The 22,166-nt window shown below is 34.9% G+C and overlaps 1 protein-coding gene across 3 annotated transcripts in view; it reads right to left on the bottom strand.

The window, feature by feature from the left end:
- Positions 1–22,166, bottom strand: part of PDE4B (phosphodiesterase 4B) — a 500,375-nt gene that overhangs the window by 161,312 nt on the left and 316,897 nt on the right. The window lies entirely within an intron of this gene.

The following is a 22,166-nucleotide window of genomic DNA, read 5'->3' as shown; positions in this document are numbered from 1 at the left end:
GGGGAAGGTAGACGGGGTAAAGGGGGTCAAATATGTGGTGACGGAAAGAAATCTAACTATGAGAGTTGAACACACAGTGTAAATATATATATGCCTTACTGTTAAAGTGTACAGCTGAAAATTATTGGATTTCGTTAACCAATGTCATCATAATAAAAATAAAGAAATTTTAAAAACAGAATACAAAAAAAAAAAAAAGGGCTGGGCACATGATGAGTGAATATAAGGTAAGATGTAGAAATCTAACACAAACTATTTTGCAATCATTCAGATGAGTGGATTTTTATATATTAGATTTAATAAATGACCTCTACATCCAGGACTCACTAGAAAGGGGACTGGAGCTCACTGCAGAAGATCAGCCACTTTGTGCCTAAGTCTCCAGATTCAAATGAATGTTAGTAACATTAATAGTGTATTAATACAAAGCCACAGCCTACTTGATCTCCACTCATATTCTTCTTGCATCTTCTTGTAGCAGACATGGACTTGGTCCAAAAAAGCTCTTGGGAGAAAAAAATGAATTTATACAAAATATAAATTCTAAACCCCAAATAGAGATTTTGGAGAAACTAGTGTTCTTTGGTTTTTTATTCTCCCTCATCAGCACAAGAGAAAAGAGCAAAGGTGGTTCTTCACTGTAGTTTAGGTAGTATATCTGTAGAGTATTTCAATTCAGTTTTGACTGTGAGAAATACAATTCATGAATATTTTACTTAAAAAAGCAATAATTATGTTGTGTGTCTCTGGCTGATTTTTTTACTCCCTGTAACAGTAGGAAAGACTGCTGCTGGCTACAAGATATTATCATCTATAAATTATTTTGTTTTTGGTTGGGTGAAGTGAGTTGATTTATTTTTCTTGCTATGGCCAAAAAAATGGCTCTATGGTTCCTTTTGAAGTGAGTGCAGAAAACATGGAGAAAAATTAAAATATAAGCTTTTCAAATACTTTTTATTCCAAATCAAGAGATCTAATCTAGGCTGTAAGTGAGAGTGTCACAAATATCTAAGAATGATATTTTGTATTTTGTAAATGCAACAGAGACTGCAGCAACACAAACTGATTCAGACTTCCAACTCTAAAATTTGACGTAGCAGAGTAAATTATTTGCATGGATTCAGATTTCTATGGTTTTTACTCTCTTTTGTTATTTTCTTTACCCTGAACTCATGCTTAGTGTTCTTTGTTGTCATTCTTTCTACTTTTTTATTTATTGACAAACTTTCTCACCAATCAAGACAGTACAATTTTCATCTAAAAAGGAAATCTAAGGGGGGCGAAGTGCCTCCAGAGTCTTCCTGTGTGCACAGCGGGGCAATTGATAGTCTCCTTACAGAGATGTGCTGGCTTAAGGGCCATATCACTCTGCAGAAGTCTTCCATGTCTGAAGTCTTGATAGCAAAACAAGAAGGGGTGTCAAACCCTTTAGTGCTTTAAGCAGTATCTCTATGAGAGAGTAACAAGGTCTGAATCTCAGTGCTATAGATCAATGGTCTCCAACCTCCGGGCTGTGGACTGGTACTGGTCCATGGCCTGTTAGGAATCAGGCCTCACAGCAGGAGGTGAGCAGTGGGCCAGTATGTGAAGCTTCATCTGTATTTGATGCCACAACTCAGCGCTGCCGTCACTGTCTCAGCTCCACCTCAGATTATCAGGCATTAGATTCTCTCATTGGAGCACTGGTTCCTGGTGCCAAAAAGGTTAGGGACCACTGCTGTAGACTATTGATATAGAAGGGCCTTGGAGAGCATTCTCTTATTTCAAAGATGAAGAAATTAAGGTCTAGAAAAGAAGTGACTTACTCAAGGTTATCTAATTTGTGGTGGAGCTGGCTCCAACTCCAGGCTTCCTGATTCCTACTTCAGAATTCTTTCTCATGCTATTTGGCCTTGGCAGGCTGTAATCAATTTTAACTTTTAAAGATATAATTTTTTTTAACTTAGTTCTCAAAAAGGAGCACATTCTCAGAGGTTTACAGCTTTGTGTTATTATCAAACGATCGATATCACTCTTGGAAAGAAATTCAATAAAACGTTTTATCTAAGAGGTTCAGCCACTTCTCACAGAGGTCCCTTAAGTCCACTGAACATGCTAGTTTTGTAATTCATGTTAACTAGCAAATTCTTACTCACAAGATAGGTAAGGAAGAAGAACAGAAAGTGGGGGAAATAATAAATTTACCAAGAACCCAATAGTGCCAGGAGTCTTAGTATGTATTTGACCTAAGAAAACTGAGGTTAGAGAGGCTGAGTAATTTTCCGTAGGATCTCTTTGTATGGCAGAGCTAAGATTTCAACCTGAATCACTGTGATTCTAAGCTCATGTCTTTGAGTCAAATATTTGCAAATCAAGTACAAAGACAAGGAAGGGTGCTCTTTAGAAAGATCAAACTATTATTTACAAATACTCCTTTTTAAGTCCCTGCCACAAAAATTTTCCCTATATTATTCCTCTGGGCCTTTGACAATGTTCCTCACAGAAGAAGGTCAAGTACTTAAAAGACTCCTTTTGGTCATGTTGTTAGTAAATAAAGCAATGTTATTTAAACTTTTGGGTGCTTTTGTCAGTCAAAGATATCACTGATTTTCTCTCCCACATAGGGAAATGTACACAAGGTCACTGAAGCCCTGGAAAAATATAAATTTTTCAGAGTAGGTCTGTTCTCCTGGTGCCAGGGTGACTTGGTTGGCACTTGAAGGTCACCCTAGTCACATGTGAGTTCATTCATCATTCTAAGATTACTCGTCAGAAGAAACTAAGTATTAAACTCCAAGTACTAAGTTTTGTACAATTGGTTATTCATTTTAGAAAACTCATCTTTAGACAATCTAAGATATGCAATGAATGGATAACAAATGTTCTTAGAAAGATGAGTTCAAATCAGTTTGTTTTAATTTTTTTAAAAATTCACTAACAACTCTTTAAATATTAATAGTGATGGCTCACAGTTATATAGAGCTCAATAGCTGACCAAAAATTTTCACATATATAACCTCATTTAATTCTCTCACAAGCAACCTTTCAGCAAAATTCAAATGTTAAGTGAATGTTAATCTATGCTATGAATTGAACTAGGCCCTGGTGATACAAAAATAAATGTAGGTCCTTGTCCTCAAGGAATTCACCATTTTAATTATCATCTTATATAACATAGTAGGTAAGTAAAGCTCAAGAATTAGACTATACTTGCCCACTGAGTTTAATTATATCCAAGGCTGAAACTAGGGTTGTTTGATACCAAAACTTATTCTTGTCTTATAACATCCAACTTATGCTTAGCATGGGAGTAGAAGTGTAGAGGAAAGTGGCCATTGAGTTTTTAAAAAGCAATCTCCCCTAATTTATTAGTTTCTAGTTTATGATTTTTATAACTTTGGGATTTTTAAGGCAACATGCATCCTTGTAGTCTCTCTTGCTGTTAATACAATGCTTTGCCTTTCCAATGTTAAAAGGAAGCGTTTTCATCACGTATGTGCTTAAATAGAAACCTAATCTAAGTTATCATGTTCAAGTATGAAATTTAACTGAGAAATTCATAGGGTATAGCTAAATATGCTATTATATATTATCCCAAGTCTCACAGCTGAGAAGATGAAGACTTGAGGAGAGTTCATATGTGCAAAAGGAACTGGTGATTAAAGAGTTAGGCAAAAAGAAATTATAAAGAAAGGTACAAGAAATTTGGCTGTAGGATGAGAGTTGAACATCTTGATAACAATCTTCATGTACATGAGAAGTTATTATACCAGCTGTTTTTTACCTCTAAGGATGCAAGAAAATGAATTCAAACTGCAGACCTAGGAATTTAGGTTAGCCATGAAAAATGATTTGCTGACAGGTGAGATTGTCAGTTACTGGAATAAGATACCAGGTGAAGTTGTGAAATCTCCCTTAGAAAACAAAAAAATGATTTCTAATCTCTTTTTATAGTTCAAATGTGACATGGCCCCAGGCAGAAAGGTGGACTCGATGGCTTCTCAAGGTTCCTTTCAGCTGAAGGACTTCATCACTATGATGACTTCAGTCATTAAAAGCACCTTTTCATAGTGAAAACCAGCCTGGTGCTGAAATTCATAGCACCTAAAGTCTCCCTTTTACCTTGTTAATTATTCCATATAAGCATTTCCTATAGATAATAACCTCAACTCATGGTTTTCCTACAAAAGTCAGCCAGAATCAATTCAAAGGTGCTTTATCAATGTTAAAAGGCCAAGTGTAGGGAATTGTTAATATTTCAAAAACTGTTGTGCACCTCACTCTTTTGTTTCCTTTTAATCCCAAACTATGGAGAACTCAGTGGAGATTATCATTATGAGGTTCTAAGATGATCATGTCCACCTACAGTAGCCTCACAAGCTTTTTCTCACCAAATTAAGTTGATCTTGAACTTCAGAGATTGCTCAGAAGCAAATCAAGCACAGCAGCAGAACAGGAAGGTATGGGATATGGTGAATCTAAGATACCACTCCATCTAGTTCATTTATTTGACAACGAAGAAATAGGCTCAGGATGTTGAAAGAATTGCAGAATCATTCAGCTCAGTAAAATACTGAGATTAGAATTCAAGTCTTTTAGTCCCTTATACAGTGACTGTTTTCTAAAGCATATTTTTCATATTCAAAGAACCAACCGAAAAGCGAGTTAAAAAAATTGTCTCAAAATATATTCAGATGCTAAAAGACCAGATGAATGACTTGAAATTTCTTTCTTGTGGCAACAGGTGACTCTTCTCTCCACACTATGATAATAAAATCAGGCAACTTCTCGTACTAATAGACATATTTAACAGTCATTCCATTAATATGTGACTACCATATTCCAGAACTGCGAGCAAATAAAATCCATATCTTTGTTAATGGCTTTGTTAAATGCTAACTCGTCAGTTTCCCATAACTATTAAAAACAGGCATTAGAGGCAGAAAAACATGTCAACTTTGACATTACTGTTATTATCGATGTGACTTTGGGCAAGTAACTTAACCTATTTGTTTCCCCATGTGCAAAATGACAATAATAACATTTACCTAGATTGACTAAGACATTGCTATATATTAAATGCTTAGCACAGGCTCAGCAAACACAAAGTACTTAGTAAACTGTAGGTGTTACTGCTATTATTATTATTATTATTATTCCCATATACATCAACATTCAGTAAGTTACCCTAAGAGATGATGAGAGATACAGACTTCCTATTAGGCACAAAGGATATAAGATCTCTTTCGTAGGAAAAGAAAACTTTCTCCCCAAAGCTATGAAATTCACGTCTACAGTGTTAAAAGAAAGTTTAACTGACACTTGCATTTGCTGAGGCCCTAATATGTGCCAAAGGCTCTACTAAGTGTTTTAGGTATAAAAATGAAGGAAACAGTCATGCTCTTCAAGAGTTTCATGGTCTAAAGTTAAAAAAAACAAGTAAACAGATAAATACAATATGACATGGCAAAGAGAACATTAATGACAGCGAGAGGATGAAGGAGCTCGGGTAAGGGTGGTGGGTGGGATTTGGAAAGGCTTGTCAGGAAATTTGATCACTTCAGTTGAGTCTAAATTCTAAGCAATAAGATGATGGAAGTTCATGGTCACTAAACAGTTTTTTAAAAATTGAGATTTTATAGACCAAAAAAAAAAAAAAAAAAGAGGTCACTGATTAAATTAGGAATTTATCTGTCTCATCTTCATTCACCTGGGCAGAAAGGATCACAAAATAAAAGAGCCTTCAATAGCAGGAGTGGTGGGGAGGGGGCAGAGAGAGAGAGAGAAACAATTTCAGGCACTATACCTGGCACATGCACATATACATCAGTAATGATTTGCTTAGTAAGCCCTTTTCAGTAATTCTGTAATTTGTTGGGGGGTAATCATCAATGTAAGAAGGAAATTTTATTATCATTTTATTTTTATTAACACAACTCAAAGATAATTATCCAAGTAATGCCCTCAATTCTCCACTTCAGCTTCATGTCTATTCTCATTCTGACTTGACAAAAGGCAGACACATAAAGAGAGTCATTATCAATATCTTCTAGATTTCTATTGACTGGATAATATTCTGATTATATGCTTGAATGTGAGTTAAGACTCTTAATGTTTGCTAATTTTCATCCATACATGGTTAAAAAAACTTAAGATCCACAGATTAACACTAAAAATAAGTCTTGAGTCTTGTGAATATATATAAAAATACACATACTCTATGTAATAAATCACTCATATAAATAACCTCAGACAAGATAATTTGACATTTAAATTATTAAATGCTTAAGATGACATAGCTCACAAAATATGTAAGGCAGAATTGAATCCCACCTACCTAAGGTACTGGCACCCTACACACTAATTTTAGTGGCTCCTCACACAATACATAATAATGTTTTTCATAATCTATATTGCATTAGCATAAAGCAGAAACCACAGCAAGATAAAAAGGTTATATGTCAAGGTAAGTTCCACCCAATATTCCTTTGAAATAACTCTAGATTATTTGAAAACACATAATGAATAGAAACATATTTTGACCCTGCTTTAAACTGATAAGTAAAATTAGAAACAATTTACCAAATTAAAAACTCCGAAATATTCATAGTTTTTAGAATAAAGATACACATGAAAAAACGATTCACAACTAATCACGATGATACTTATATAGCACTTGGTGCTTTGCCAAACATGTGTCCATACCTCATCATATTTGAGCTTAGCAGAATCCATGTGAAATGTTATTACAGTGCTTGAAGAAGGCTAACTTTGTAGAGTGAGTGCGCTTTTAGCTAACAGGCTATAAGGCACATTCTCTCAATAAGAGAATTTTCCAATTCAGCACTGACTCTTCTACTATTCAGAACCACCCATCAATAAGTGCTGTTAGTTCTAGCCCTGTAGCATTTGGTGAATTTGTCCTGTTATTTCTGTTTTCTCCTTTACAGAATGAAAGACCTATGAAGGTAGGGAGTTTATCAGTCTGTGATTGTCATAGTCTCGTACCTTGAACAGTGTCTGACAGTCAGTTGGTGTTCAATAAATACATTTAAACAAATAAATGAAGTTCTATAGCCCTGGTTTTCATACTTCTCAAACCTCCCCCTCTAGATCTCTATGGAACCTCTTGACTGGCATCATGAGCCAGATTTTCTTTGCTCTTGTGAATTTTATATGTGGCTGTTTAACCGATTTTACTAAAGCACAGATTTAATGGGTTTACCTCTGAAGTTAAAGCATTTTTGAATGTCTTTTTATTATTACAAACTCCTTGTGCTGGCTTTTAAAGTGTGCCACTGATGGCTCTAACCGATGGCTCTCAGCATTCAGTTTCAAAATAAGATCTTTTGTATCATTTCTGTCACCCCTCAAACCATCCTGCCTACTTGACTTCTGTTCATGCAGGTCCCTTGCCCCACCATCTTTATATATTGAAATACCACCAGGAACATATTTATGTGAGATGCTGCTTCACCGAGGATGTGCCAATCAGATGCCATCACTTTGTCTTATGCGTCTATCTTATTCTGCCTCGTAATATACTTATACGTGGATCCATGTCTTATCTTCAGTATTCTAAGTTTCCTAAGGCCAACAACTGTCTTACTTTGCTTTTATCCTAAAGCGTTTATCACATGTAGTAAATGGCCAATATATATCTGCTAAGTTTAAGTGGTTCCAAAAAGTAGGTGATAGGATTAAAAAATATCTACATCCTTGGATATATGGTAAAGAAAGCAGAGGATGGATACAGAGTTCCAAAAATTTGGGTTTGAATCTGAGCTCTGCCTTTTACAAGGTGAGTATCTCAGGCAAGATTTTTGTTTTTCCTTTTAACCTGCCCGAAGCTCAGTCTCCTCATCTATCAAATAGTGTTAACAGTATTATCTACCTCACAATGTTGTCTGACGAACTCAAGTGAGAAAATGGCAGTAATAATGCTTTGCATACTTTAAAGTGTTATAAAGATTCAGTTATTTTAAAATGGTATGCTGTGGGGCCTGTCGGATGAATAAGAAATGAAAAATACTTGGTAATTTTGAGTTGTTTGCTACCATACCTGGTAGAGAATGAGGAAAGTGTTCAAGTAAAAAAAAAAAAAAAAAAAAAAAGAAGGAGGGCATTCTCTTTCTCTTTCTGCCGGGAGTCCCATTGCCAAGCAGAAGAAAAATTAGCATTTGAACATATCTTAACATTAATGCTCAGCCAAGTTACTAAATTGCTATGTGACAGCATTTAGAAAAGATTCCCTATGATAAATTATTTTGAGGTTTAGAGTTTATCGTACATTTAGTTAAGCTGACAAAGCAGCTTTACACACACACACATGCACGCTGCTAAAGGTGTTTTATTTTTCTTCCTCTGCTTCCTCCTGTGTATTTTCTCTTTGCTAAATTCATTTTAAAAAATACAACTATGAGAGTTTGTCATCTACTCTGTGCTCATATCATTCATTGTCTGAGAGCACCCCTCATTTAGAATTCGGCACAAAAGGCTGTGTATGAAAAGAGAAGAGGAGGAAATGGTGCCTGGAACTAGCCTAGATGATTAGAGTAGTCCTGACTCTCCAGAGAGAGCACTTTCCAATGCCACTTTCTGCCTCAGATATTCCTGACCTTAGAGACAAGCTGGATGCAGGTAATGATATCTGAGAATCCTGGACCAATGTGGCTCATTGTGCTATAATCTGATTTTAGAAGGGTTTACGTAATTCATATTCCTTGTCAGAGGCTTTCCCACATCTCTGGGTAGCTGATGACATTTTAATAATTTTATTTTTAAATGCAGGGAAGAAAAAAAAACTTCTGCCCATTATTAGAGAAAATAAAACAGCTACCTCTTTGGACTGAGGGCTTGGTTATGAATCAGTGTTTTTCTGTTTCTTCATTTATGTGCAGGTTTACTAGACACTCTGGACTGGCTTAAAACCTCCCAATGACGTCAATGGGGCAGAGAAATTGGAGCAGCGGAGACAGCTGCAATGCACCAAGTCTACTGAGGTTTTATTCTTTTCTCCCAGGGTGACATCTGAGACAGATATTATCAATCAAGCCCTCCTGGCTCAGCACCAAATCAAAGGCACTTTATCATTCAAAGCAGTAAAAGCTGCAATTAGATGATCTGCTCAGCTTTTTCCCTAGGAATATCTTGTTCATGACAATTAATAATGCAATTAAAACTAAATTAAACAAGAGAATGCTTACTAAAGTATTTAATTTAAATATGGGAAGTATTTTTTTTAATGTTTCTGATATCAAATTATTAAAGGTCATTCTACATATATTTTGAAGAAAAATTCAAAATAATCAAATTACTACCTCTTGGAAATACCAATAAAAGCCAAATGTTAAACTTTAACCAGTTTCCAAGAAATGTCCAAATGTCCAGGAAAAAATATATAGGTACATATATAGTGAGGTTTTACTAATATTTAGAAAACAGCAAACGACAATAAGAAAGCCCTGTTACAATTGATAGGAAGGAAACTAGTGCTCTAAAAATTAACATTTCTTTCAAAATATTCAAGATAAAACTAAAAAGAAGAAAGCAAAGCCAACTGCTTTTATTATTTGTTAAGCACAACATATTATTTACTGACTTTTCAAGCGTCTCATCTTAGTAACAATCTTACTTGCCCGAGTATACAATAGCATATTCAAATACAAAAAAAAATAACACTTAATCTAAATATATAGTTTTAAAGTAAAGCTCTCCACTGTCCTGTTTCTCTCCCCACCCCCACCCCCAGAATGAAACTTTAAACTAGTAAAGATGCACAAGGCTTATCATAGCAAATCTTACTAATAAACATCCTTAAAAATGGATTCTTGTTTTCAAAGTTGCCTAGAAGAGCTAGGCATATTCACTAGAGTAGAGAATAGAGAACCGACTGCTATCTTGCCTCTCCTTGTCTTCAGCGGTTTGTTGGCAAACAATGCTGGTGATAAAATAAGTGTAAAATGGAATAGAGAGAAAACTGGGGACAATGTCATTCTCAAGGTTATATGGCAAAACTGAATAGGATTCAAAGCCATTTAGTCTAGAAAGTCAAACTGGCCAAGAACAAGAAATAAAGAAAACAATACCCTTCAGTCATTGTCTACTATCCACGAAGCATCATCATTAGCTTGCTCAAGGTTATCACAACAGGTAACATTATATATGATGAGTATATGTCTAACTTAATTACAGACTCCAAAAATAGGAAAGGCCATGATGCAGGATACTTACTTCTTCAATGAGGAATAAACAAAAGAACATGTGTTTAGATGTCAGGACTAAAAGTTTAGGTTAGCTAGACTAACAAATGCCTTGCCAATCAGTTATGTTTACCCAAGGCAGGGTGCTGAAAGTGCTCTTTATTATTTGGATTTAAACAATAACCTTCTTTTTTCTACTCTTCCATTCATTTAGCTGTGAAACAGAAAATAAGTCATAGCTAAAGTTACCAAATACATGGCACATTTACAAGGCTGAGCTTTCTAACTGATCTAGCCCTAAAGTTTCTTCCACCACCAGATTCATCTTTCCTTTATCCATTCATTTCATTCATCATAATGATAATGATATATGCACTGAGGCCTGGTGGATGTGGGTTTGTATCCCAGTTCTATCTCTTGGTAGATACGTGTCCTTGAATGACTCAATCTGCAAAATAATAATGAAATGAAATGACACATGAATAAACACCTGTAGGCACTCTAAATGTGATAGCTATTATTTTTAGTTACTTGCTTAAAAATGTGTATCATTGTACTTCGGTGCCAAGTACTATGCTAGGCAATGGGAAAACATACACAGACACACATCTATAAGCGTGCGCGCGCGCGCACACACACACACGCACACACACACACACACACACACACACACACAGGTAAATAATACAAAATCTACAGAGTAAATCAAGATAACAACTTGAGAATCATTCTTACCTTTACATCTAATCACCACTACCAGTACCAATAAAAGTAGGGCCCTTTTCACAGCTGTGGGAAATCTGTCTTATCAGCCAGTGGCCTGCCAAACTTTGCCAGTGTCAGAAACAAGTGAGTAACTGACCAAATGGTTACTTATCCCAGAACATTCTATTTCCTTTACATTTCTTGAAATGGTTTCCTCTTTTTGCCATAGATGGCCTAATTTATATCACTATTGTCTCTTTCCTGGATTACTGCAACAGCCTCCTAACCAGTTCCCTTGATTTGAGCTTTACCTAAATGGTCATTTTTTTTCAATGATAAATCTGACCATGTCATTCCCTGCTTAAAAACCTGTATGACTTCTCAAAGCTTTTATGGAAAAAGTCTGTGTTCCTTAGCATGTCACAACAGATTCCTATATGATGATGTGGCTTGACTAACTTTCTAACTTTATCTTCTTGATATGACCTTTAATACCCACTCGTGCCACTCAGTTCTCCAAACTAGCTGTGCTATTTCATGTTTTCACATATTTTCTGCCCTTGTCCTCCATCTCTACCTTCTAATTCCTATTAACACAATTTTTTATAAAGACAGACACTTACCAGATTGCAGTAACACGTATTCGATCGTATGTCTGCTTCCTCCCTACTTGCGTGTGAACTCCTGAAGAGTAATGCCTACATGCTGTTCATTCTATTTCCTCTAGCTAGGCACTGAATGGCATGCTGTTCTAGAAAAACACTAAATGAATCAATAAACATGAGTGTTTATAAACTCAGCTGATCTACTTAACCAAAGAGATTTTAGAATCCTTTCTGCAGAACAGGGCTGGATCTTTCAAGGGCCTCTTGGACAGTTGGGCCCCATTTGCTTCCCTGCTAGACCTAGATTTGGGAACCATGAGAAAGGATATTAGAAATTCTAGAATTAGGTTCAGATAGACATATTTAAAATCCACACATTCTAAGGCTTCCCAGTTCTTCTAAGGTATGTACAGCCTACCACTTCAATCAGAAATGGTAGTGATGTCAGAGATGATAGCTTACATCAGCCCATGCAGGAAACTAATTATTCATTTATTAACAACTATAGTTGTGCAAATGACTTGAGCATCTTGGATCACTTATTCATTCATTAAGCAAATGTTGATTGACAACAGTGTCATACTAGGCATTACGAATTCAATGGTGAGCAAACAGGTTAGCTTATCTTTATTCAACATTTACTATGGTATATGTTTCTTTCCTTCTAATACATTTTTGATGTGTGAGCAGCCCATGATGGAGATTCTTTCTGTCAATGGATAGCTCTCACTCTCCATGCCATAATACTGGATGTTCTTCTCCATGTAACTTCTGTTTCCGTGTGCAGTCCTTACCCTCTCGCCTCTTGTATTCTGTGCTCCAACTCACTCATGTGCAGTCCCACTGTCCATTGCCAGATAAAGGAGAAAAGAGGCACTGTTCTCTAGGCATGCATGGGCACCTAGATATTCTGGCATTGGCCATTCACAATGTGATGATGCTTTGATATTAATAGAGAAATATACTGGGTGAGTTTCCCTGGTAAGGTAAGCAACCACCAACAAACTAGTGACTTGGAATTAAAGCAGTGAAAAATGAAAGTTGATTTTTTTTTCTGGCAGATGATTGATGTAAAGACTAGGTATTGAGCATATAAGCTGCATTATCCAAACTTAATTATAAGATCCTTGAAAGTCTTTTCCATATTTATATCAGTTTCAGTATACAATGTCTTCTTGCCCATAGCACGAGTATCACAAAAATCTATGGACTCTTTTTTCGTAAGCAATCAAAATATTTTTAGTTCAGATCACCAAATATTTCTAAGTAAACTGAGAAATAATAATTATTTTTCTGTTTATAAAGGCCACAAAAGAATATAAATATGTCCATTAAATAAATTTGAATATTTATAAACTTTACAAATAATAACTAATTAAAAGTACTGTCATTAGTGGTCAAGAAATCAGTATTTAAACAAATTTTCTTTATCATATGATGTAAAGAGACAGAATTTCAGAATCATACAGACCTGAGTTTGTGTTTTGATTGTTGTTCCATGTTCCATGTTGTTCCAATAGTTGTTCCATGAAAATAGGAGAATTAACACCACCTAAGCCTCGCTTTTTAATATGTAATATAAGGATAATCTAATAGGTTTTTATAAAGAATAAATGTGTACAAAGTATCATAATATGGCATAGAATAGATATTTAATATTTTTAAGTAATATATTTTCTTCTATTTTGAGGGGTTTTTAGGTGGGGGAAAGGGGAAATCTGTAACATGAGAATTTCGGAATGTCACTTATGAGCTTTTTCAAATAATATATAAGAAAATAAGAGATGCATATATAATCTCTCCTTTTTATTTTCTTTTTAAAAGTAACAGTACATATTGTGATGAGACTTTATAATTTTTTTAATGTGAATTCTAAGATTTGTCCTTTGTATCTTGGAAAATGATTTTTGACCATGTGACTGAAAGTTTTGGATTTTCATAGCAACACACCAAAGTCTGTGATGACTTTTCCAAGCTTTATTCACTGAGCCGTCATGGCACCCCACTTTAAAGAAAGGCCATCACAGTGCATTCTTGTTGCTTACTTAGAAATTAACACCAACAGCTTACATTAAATATTCTTCAATGAGGTTTCCAAAAATGTTACAGAGTCTGAGTATTTATTATCTGGCTCCAATGTGCTATGGACTAAACTTGGCTTTTTTTCCTGCCTGTAGCTTATGACGCTTCTTAGTGACAAAAAAAATAAAAAAAAAAAAATAAAAAATTCAGAGCTTTAAAACTTTGCTGCTGTCAGAATAAAGGCTACAGAGTGACTCTTAGTTTTAAAATAAAATCCTCCTTCAGCCAAGTACTCTCCAGGATATAAGAAGATCAAAGACCAAGACTTTCGGATGCCATCTTGCCAAAATCACTTGAACTCATGGAGATGCCTAAGTCCCAAGTCACACAGTTACAACTCACACACACACATACACTCATGCATTCTTTGAACAAGTGTTTATTGAGCACTTACTATGTGCTAGACACTGTTCTAAGCATTTAGGATATATCCTTTAACCAAACAGCCAAAATTCCCTGCCCTCGTGTAGTTCACATTTCAGCTTGGGGTAGGGGGTGATGTGGGAAGGAGAGGGGACAGAAAATAAATAATACACATAAGCCACAGTATAGACTTTATCTTTCCCTGAATGAGTTGTCCCCCTTTCTATTTCTTTTGTATTTGCTTTTCTCTCTATCTGGAAAACTTCCTTTGTCATCCTGAAAGACCAAGCTCAAAGAACATCTCCTCTGTGAAGCCTGTATTAGCTCTTCTTAGCGCCTTATGGAGTTTTTCCATAGTTCTTTTATGGCAGTTCTCAAATTGTGCTCAACATATGTCTGTCTATTTTACTGAAGGAAAAGTTTCTTCTGGAACCTAGCAAGGACCAATTCTTAGTAAGTATTGTATCGCCAAGGCCACTGAGTACAGAGCATACCAGAGTAGCACCCTCAATGAATATTCAGTTAAAAAATAACCACAGTTTTAGTCTATCATAAAGAAAAAAGATTAATTTTGAGGTTAGCTGTGTTTAGAATGTTTCCTCGCATACCATTCACATCAAAGTTTGGATAATGCATAAACTTAAGAAAAATTTTGCTTGATATAGAACTATTTTAATATGAAATACAACAGCATCATTTTACTAAAAACTGATTCAGCAGGCATGTAATTCAAAAGCTAACTTTCAATGAATTGACACAAATAGTCTTGACAGAAATACTAATTTTATGACTTGGTTATCTTTTAAAATGCTAATTTCACCTGTGCTATGATCATTTGGATAAGTTGACCAGTATAGTCAAGATGCTAATTTTCTTCACCTTTAATTATCACACACACAAAAATTAAATTACTGTGTTACTCTAATAGGGAAGTCTTAGCCATCAGACTAACTTACTGTGATTGGCACGATAGAGCTTACTTTAAAGAGCTGCAATTTAAGGCAAGGAATATTATAGGAGTAGAAGTCCCTGAAGCTTTTAGACATTGCCTACACCCCATTGCTATATTAGATCTGTGGTTTTGTAGGTGGGGCCCTGTCAAGACGTTCTCTATTAGATTAGCTCTCTGCTTCTTTGCCAGTGACCTCTAGTCTTGGAATTTTTCTTCAGTCTGTCTTCAGCGTCAAGAACGTTGACTTTGTTGATTCAACTATGTAGTGAAAGAGGAAACTGCCTTTCTGACTGAGAGGAAGATCTTAGGAGCAAGCTAACATTCCTTCCTGCCATCAACTCTCAGGGTAATTTTAGGTCTTCTGCTGAGCTGTTAATAGCCTGAGCCACCTGCCTGTAACCAGCTTATAATACTAAGTACTGCCTAGCGTTTAATACTGATTAAGAATATGTGTTTCTTCTTGGTCTTTTCTCTACTGAAAAACCAACCAAATAAAAGAAAACTTTTTGCCTAACTTTTCAAGCAAATAATCTCATGGAAGTTGATTTTTCAGCCCCAAATGTGAAGCAAGTGTATTTATACTTCTTTTGCACTCCCCTGACACCTAGCTTCATGCTGAGCACAGCAAATAATGTGATGATTGATAAATTACTCTGCCTTAGTAGTATGTGCTCTACTAGAGCAGGCTATATGCAGTTCCTTTACATAGCACTGGAAGGAAAAAGTAATGTAATTCTCCATATATTATATGCAATTTTTCATCAAAGTAGACTCAGAGGCATTCACTCATACTGCTTGAGCTGTGGCTAAAGTCTCAAGAGAAGAATACTGTCCACAGCACAGAAAAACATAAATACATTCCTGAAACTCTTGGGTGTTTATATTCCAGCTAAATAAATTAGTTATAGATTGAAGTGAGCTTTTCTGCTGTCTGTACCTATCAGTGACTATTAGTAAAAGATAACATATTTAAATTTGTGTGAGTATTCAAGTTTTCCTGTTTTTTTATCTTCATCACAGAGACCTCAGGCACTTCTTTTTTTTCATTCTGGTTTATATAATTAAAGCAAAGGGGCTTCTTTGAGTTGTTGTTGTTGTTGTTGTTTTTAAATATTCTTCACAATGGAACTACACGCAGGATTATAACCTAATGGTTGTCAAAAATTAGGTCTTGCACAGTTGAATATTAGCTTTTGTGCAGTGTTTAGCTGTGACAAATATACTTTGTCAGGCTCTATAGATTTTCTAGCTATTATTTCAACGAATAAGCAAGTATTTCCTGATTTCTGGAAACATTTACAAATCTATAATTTAGCTTCTAATATGATTGCCATAGTAGCCAACATGACTTCAGAGTTAGCCTGTATTCTGCCTACAAAACAAACTAAATGTAGGTATGCCCTGACTTAGGGATCATGTAGTAGAAACTAGATACATAGAAAACAAATAAATTGTTAAGTAATTGTATTACAAAATAATTCTTCTCATCGCTAAGGGATTTCCCGAAGGGTATCTTTAAATTTCAGTTCTCCTACTGCATTTAAGTGATTATTTGTACATAATTAATTGATGTGGATATAATTGAAAATGTAGAGTTCAATGTTATTTTCTCACCTGGATTCACTGTTAGTTGTAGTTCAGTAGAAAAAAATAGGGAAAAGAACAAAAAATATGTAAGTTCAACTGGAAAAAAATAAATTTACATTTAACTCTGAAGAGTTATATAAAAAGAAACAAATCTTTATCAAGTGGAGAGCTTAGAAGAATACATTAGGCAGTTTCCAAGCCTTTAGTTGTTGAACCTTGAAAACACTTTACCACTCATAATTCAGTGGTCTAATTGTGATGTTCCATTTTGATCATTGCAAATTGCCACCTAAGAGTTGACTGAGTCAGTGAGTCACTCAAAGATTTTGATAAACACAAATAGACTCTTGTGGGTATAGCAAGCAGCACTTGCTTGATTTTTTTTCCTTCAAAAATGAAATACAACCCTATTTTTGTAGAAGCCCCCTTTGCTTCCATAGAAAACACCCTAACCAGTCTCTGCCTCCAGGATGGCCCCACACATTAGCTATGTCCTTCTCTGCTATAAGAACTTTATAGCTTTTAGGATGAAGTTGAAGCTATTATAAGGGCTTATGTAGCCCTGTCTGTCTTTCAGTATTGTCTCAGGCAATCGCTTCCCTTCTTATGATTTGGAATGGCAAGTTTTTTACTTTTTTCCCCTCAAAATGAATCATGCTAAGCTTTGATATGCCCGAAAGGTCTTCCTTCTGATTCTCTGTCTAGTTATGGCCTACTTATCCATGAGAATTCTAGTTACAGTTCACCTCCTTTATGCCCCAATCTGACATAGGTGCAGACAAAGCAGGCTGTGCATACATCTATTATTGTTTTAACACACTGACATAATTGTTATTTGTGGGTTTACCTTTATCTGATGGTTACAGAACTTTGAATCCCAGAAGCCTAATGCAGTACTAGTATGTAGTAAGTACTCTATAAATGTATGCTGGAAATATGATTGAATCAGCCATTTAATGGATAAGTGGAATTTTTTAAAAGTTGATTTGAAAAAGCATATCATTACTAAAAAAATCTGGATTTTCAAAAAGATTAACCAATTTATAAATAATATAAAGGTAATGAGATAAGTAGTAAAGAGGCTAATATTTGTTGAATTAATTCTTTGGACCAGGCATTGTGCTAAATTACTTTTATATCTCATTTAAATACTGCAATCAAACACATAATGCTTACATTGTTTTTCATATTTCACTCTTAATATGAACTGAGTATTAATTGAGTGCTTCATATGTACCAGTAACTATGTTATGTGATTTGTGTCACTTGATTTTCACAACATTTCAAGGGAAGCATTATAACTTCATGTAAAGACAAGAGAATCTGCACTCAGACCTGCCTGAGGTCAAACAGTTGGTAAACAATGACACTGGGATTTTTCGCCCATATCAATCAGGTCCTCTAGGCATTGAAACAACATCACATTTCCCAAACTGATTTCCAGAGGTCTATTAAGATATTAATAGGCATTTCACCTCCTAAAAAGGTTTTATTTTAGATAACTTTACTTTTTCCTTTTTAAACATATCCTCTTTTTAGAAATTCACAGTGATATTAGTTATATCTCATAGCTCTGAAACCATTAAGAACCTACTCTGTCTAATCAAATGTTTTCTAGTTTTAAGAAACCACCTCTTTTTTATTTCTTCATAGACCAGTAATGCTCCACTTTGCAAAGTTCATGACTGCCTCAATTGAAGTTATATTAAAATGGAGTAAAAAGGTTTTTTTTTTTTTTTGACTGAACTGTCTTTTGAATTCCATTTCTGATAAGAAGAGTAAAGATTCTAAGTTCCTTTTATGTCCTCTACATTTTCAATTGACCCTAGAAAAAATGTGATCAGGAAAAATTGTGGTCTTATTTATGAGAACTAATTAAGCTCAAAATTAAAAATTACAGTGCTTTACTTTTCTGATATACTCCACACTACTGAAAGTATTCATTGAAAGAACCGCCTGAAGCCTAAGCTAGGCAATGTGCAAAATAACTATGTCAGCCATATTTTCTACCCTCTGGAAGTTTTGGCATTCAGAGCAGTTGGAAAGCTAAATAATTCCTGAGAAGTAATGACTATGCTTAAAATGTATGCTTATTTTCCTATATGTAAAGGAAAATGTATGTATGCGTAAACCTGCAACTATGAGATGACATGAGTAAATCAATGCAACATCACACAAATCATTGCTTGGTTCTAGTTTGTGACACCCAGTGGTCTCCCACCTACCTACAATTCCATGTTTTTTTTATTGTTTCTTAACTCTTAAAATAAAGACATAATTCATTGAAAATAGAAATATTTAAACAATGCAAAGTATTTTACAGCTCTCCCATAGCTCTAAAAACTATTTAAAAAATACTCAACTATTCATTAGCCACATAAAAATAGATATTTGAGGGCTGTTAAAATTTTTAACACTTTGTAGTAATGGCTCATTACCTTATATTTCTTTTTGTAGAAGTCTAATAGAGAAAGCTTTTCAAAAATACTCTTACTTTAAAAATCAAGTGGAGAAAAATGAAATTAATTCACAAATTTTACCCTGGTCTGAGATAATTTATTCTTGTAGAAAAAGTCCACTCAGTTCACTATCTATGCCTCTAATTTAAAAAAGACATGTAAAAAACTTTTAATATATGAATGTACTCAAAATATTTTTCCTAAAAATCATATAATTTTATGAAGCATTACATTTCTCCAGTTTTTTTGCTTATTTTTAATTCCTTTTTATGTGGTGATTTCAAATGTGAAAACCATGTCCCAGCTCTATCCCTGAACCGTCAGATAAAGTTTATTGTTCATAGTGTTACCAACACCTACCAGATCCATGAATGTCGCTGAGGAGGAGGCAAATCACTCGCACACAACATCCTGCAGAGCTGGTGCTCTATCAACATCCCACCACTCAGGGACTCAGCTCGCTTTCATTAATTTCCTTCAGTTCTTGCTGCCACATAGTTATTGCTTAGCTCTTTGTCCTTTAATTTTCTTTCCAATGGCATGCCACTTCCTATTGCAGAGTAGATATCATTTTCGATATGAATACAAATAACTTAACATTCAACATGTAAGCATTCAAATGGAACATCATTGGTAGTTTCCTTTCAATATCAAATGAGAAAATCGATTTGCAGTCAAATCTGAATGATAATTTCCCATGATGTGTGTAGCATTTCTCCTAATTTACCTCAGAAAAGGAAAGCATTTGAGTTTCAGAAATCATCGGAAAATATCTCCCTTTAAAAAGTATCCTGTTTTCTCTCTCATGTTGCATTTTCTCCTCCATGCCTGGTGATATGTCAGCATGTTTTTGAGTCTTCCTTTAACTTAATAAATGATCAGATTAATCGAATAGAATTCTCTCTCTTTCTGCCTTTTGCCTTGAGTTTGGAGCTATCAAGCCTCCTGTCTGACTCATACTGCATTGTTTAGCCCACTCAGAGTACAATGAAAGAACACCTAACAGATGGGGTCAGATTTCCTGAATGACATATGTTAGACCACAACAAAGGAGAAAATCCTGGACTGATTATAAGTCTCTTTCATCACAGGAGATTACAGAGCAAAGAAAATGTCTATGTTACACAAAGAAATAACAGTGTGACTGGAATGATGAATTCAACTTTGTCCAGGTTTGGGACCAACACCTATGGCTGCTCTAAGCATGCTGGCGTGTATTTAAACTTCCACCTCTAGCCCAGGAAGACTGGCCTTTAAGCAGATACAATAGTCCTTGAAGGCCACTGGGATCATCATTAACACAGCACAGCAGTAACAGGTTCAAAGATCCTCAGATCCCTGAAGAACTAAAGGCATCTCTCAGCTTGACAATTTATATGTCAAAGACATTCAACAGAAATGACAAGGGTCTTAGCATTCTGGATCTCTGGGTAGAATATGATCATTACTATGGCTCACACTGACAAACACTGGTTTATAATCAAATGAGAAGACATGTCTGAATGGCTTCCCCTTTGTCTCTTGCTGTGGGACTTAGTCTAATTTGTCATCCTTCTAGATCTTGATAACCTGTATTATAATTGGATCTGTGTTTCTAGGAGGGATATCTGGTTTCTTTATTTCAGATCTGCCTCCACATTTCAACTTCTCAAACTTTGCATCTCAGAGAAGCTGACCTAAGGATGGGACTCATTTTTTTGCAATAGCAGCAACAGATATAAAATACAGATAATCAAAACTTAGACATGAAAATCAATTTTCTAACTGGTCTTTCTCCTTGTGTCCTTGCCCCACCAGAGTCTATTTTTAAAATAGCAGCCAGAGTAATTCTTTAAAAACGTAACTCAGGTCACATCATTCATCAGCTGAACACCTTCCAGTTGGTCCCCGTTTCCCTCAAAGTTTGAGCCAAAGTCTTTATAATGGTCTATGAGATCCCAAATATAACCCCCATTTTTCTACTGCTTTATTTCTAGTGCCACTTTAGTGTCTAGTATAAAGTAGGTGCTTAATAAATATTTGTTGAAAAATGAATTAATGAATAAATTAATAAAAACAAGTGCCAGTCCACAGTCTTACAGTTAACAAGAAAGAAGATAGTTGGCCTGGTTTATAATTAAATGGAAGTTGTTTTCATCAAAATAATATTTTTGGTCATGGTGAATGTTCAAGGTAACTCTCTTATAGGAAAAAAACTTTATTTTTTCCTGATGATTTAGGGAGCAATGTAATTGTTGAGAAAGACTAAATAAAGAAGAGAGAGGCATTGGTGAATGTGGTTCATTTAATCCAAATAGTCAGCATGATGACTTTTGAAAATGCTAATAAAAAATTATTTTTAGATTATGAAGGAAATATAAAATTAGCAAAGGATATCTGGGAAGACTTGATAAGGGAAATTTTAAAGATGACATGTGGCTAATTTACCGCCACAACCACAAAAAGAGACTGCGCTTTTACTCTAGGAAACAGAAAAAAAAAGGCATCTTATGTTAATTTTCAATTCTATAGAATTATGTTCCTTTTTTAAAAAAATAAGTTTTATTGAGATATAACTCATGTCATTAATTTCAACATTATAAAATGTCCATTTTAATAGTTACTAGTATATTCACAGTTGTACAACCATCACCACTATCTAATTTTAGCATATTTTCATCTCTCCTAAAAGAAACCCATCTCCATTTATCCTTTCCTTAGTCCCTGTCAACCACTAACCTACTTCCTGTTTCTACTGATTTACCAATTTTAACATTTCATATAAATAGAATCAAACAATATGTGGTTTGTTTCACTTAATGTAAAGTTTTCAAGATTCATTCATGTTATAGCATGTACCAGTACTTCATTGCTTTTTATTGCTGAAAAATGTTCCATTTTATGGATATATCACATTTTGTTTATGTTCATTCCATTTGAGATGCTTCCACTTTGGGGCTTTTATGTATGAATAACGCTTGTATAAACATGTATACACAAGTTTTTTTGTGGATGTATGTTTTCATTTTTCCTGGAGTTTCAATTTCATGTAGGAGTGAAATTGCTGGGTCACATCATAACTCTATATTTTGCATCTCGAGGAATAGTCAAACTGTTTTCAAAGTGGCTGCACCATTATACAATGTCGTCAAAAATGTATGAGGTTTCCGATTTCTCTACATCCTCTCCAAAAATTGTTGTTATCTTTTACATTACAGCCATCTTAGTGGATATGAAGTGGTATCTAATTGTG

This window comes from Pteropus vampyrus, unplaced genomic scaffold (assembly GCF_000151845.1).
Source record: "Pteropus vampyrus isolate Shadow unplaced genomic scaffold, Pvam_2.0 Scaffold151, whole genome shotgun sequence".
Taxonomy (NCBI): domain Eukaryota; kingdom Metazoa; phylum Chordata; class Mammalia; order Chiroptera; family Pteropodidae; genus Pteropus; species Pteropus vampyrus.
Note: the sequence above shows the minus strand (reverse complement) of the source record. Positions and strands in the feature narration are given on the sequence as shown.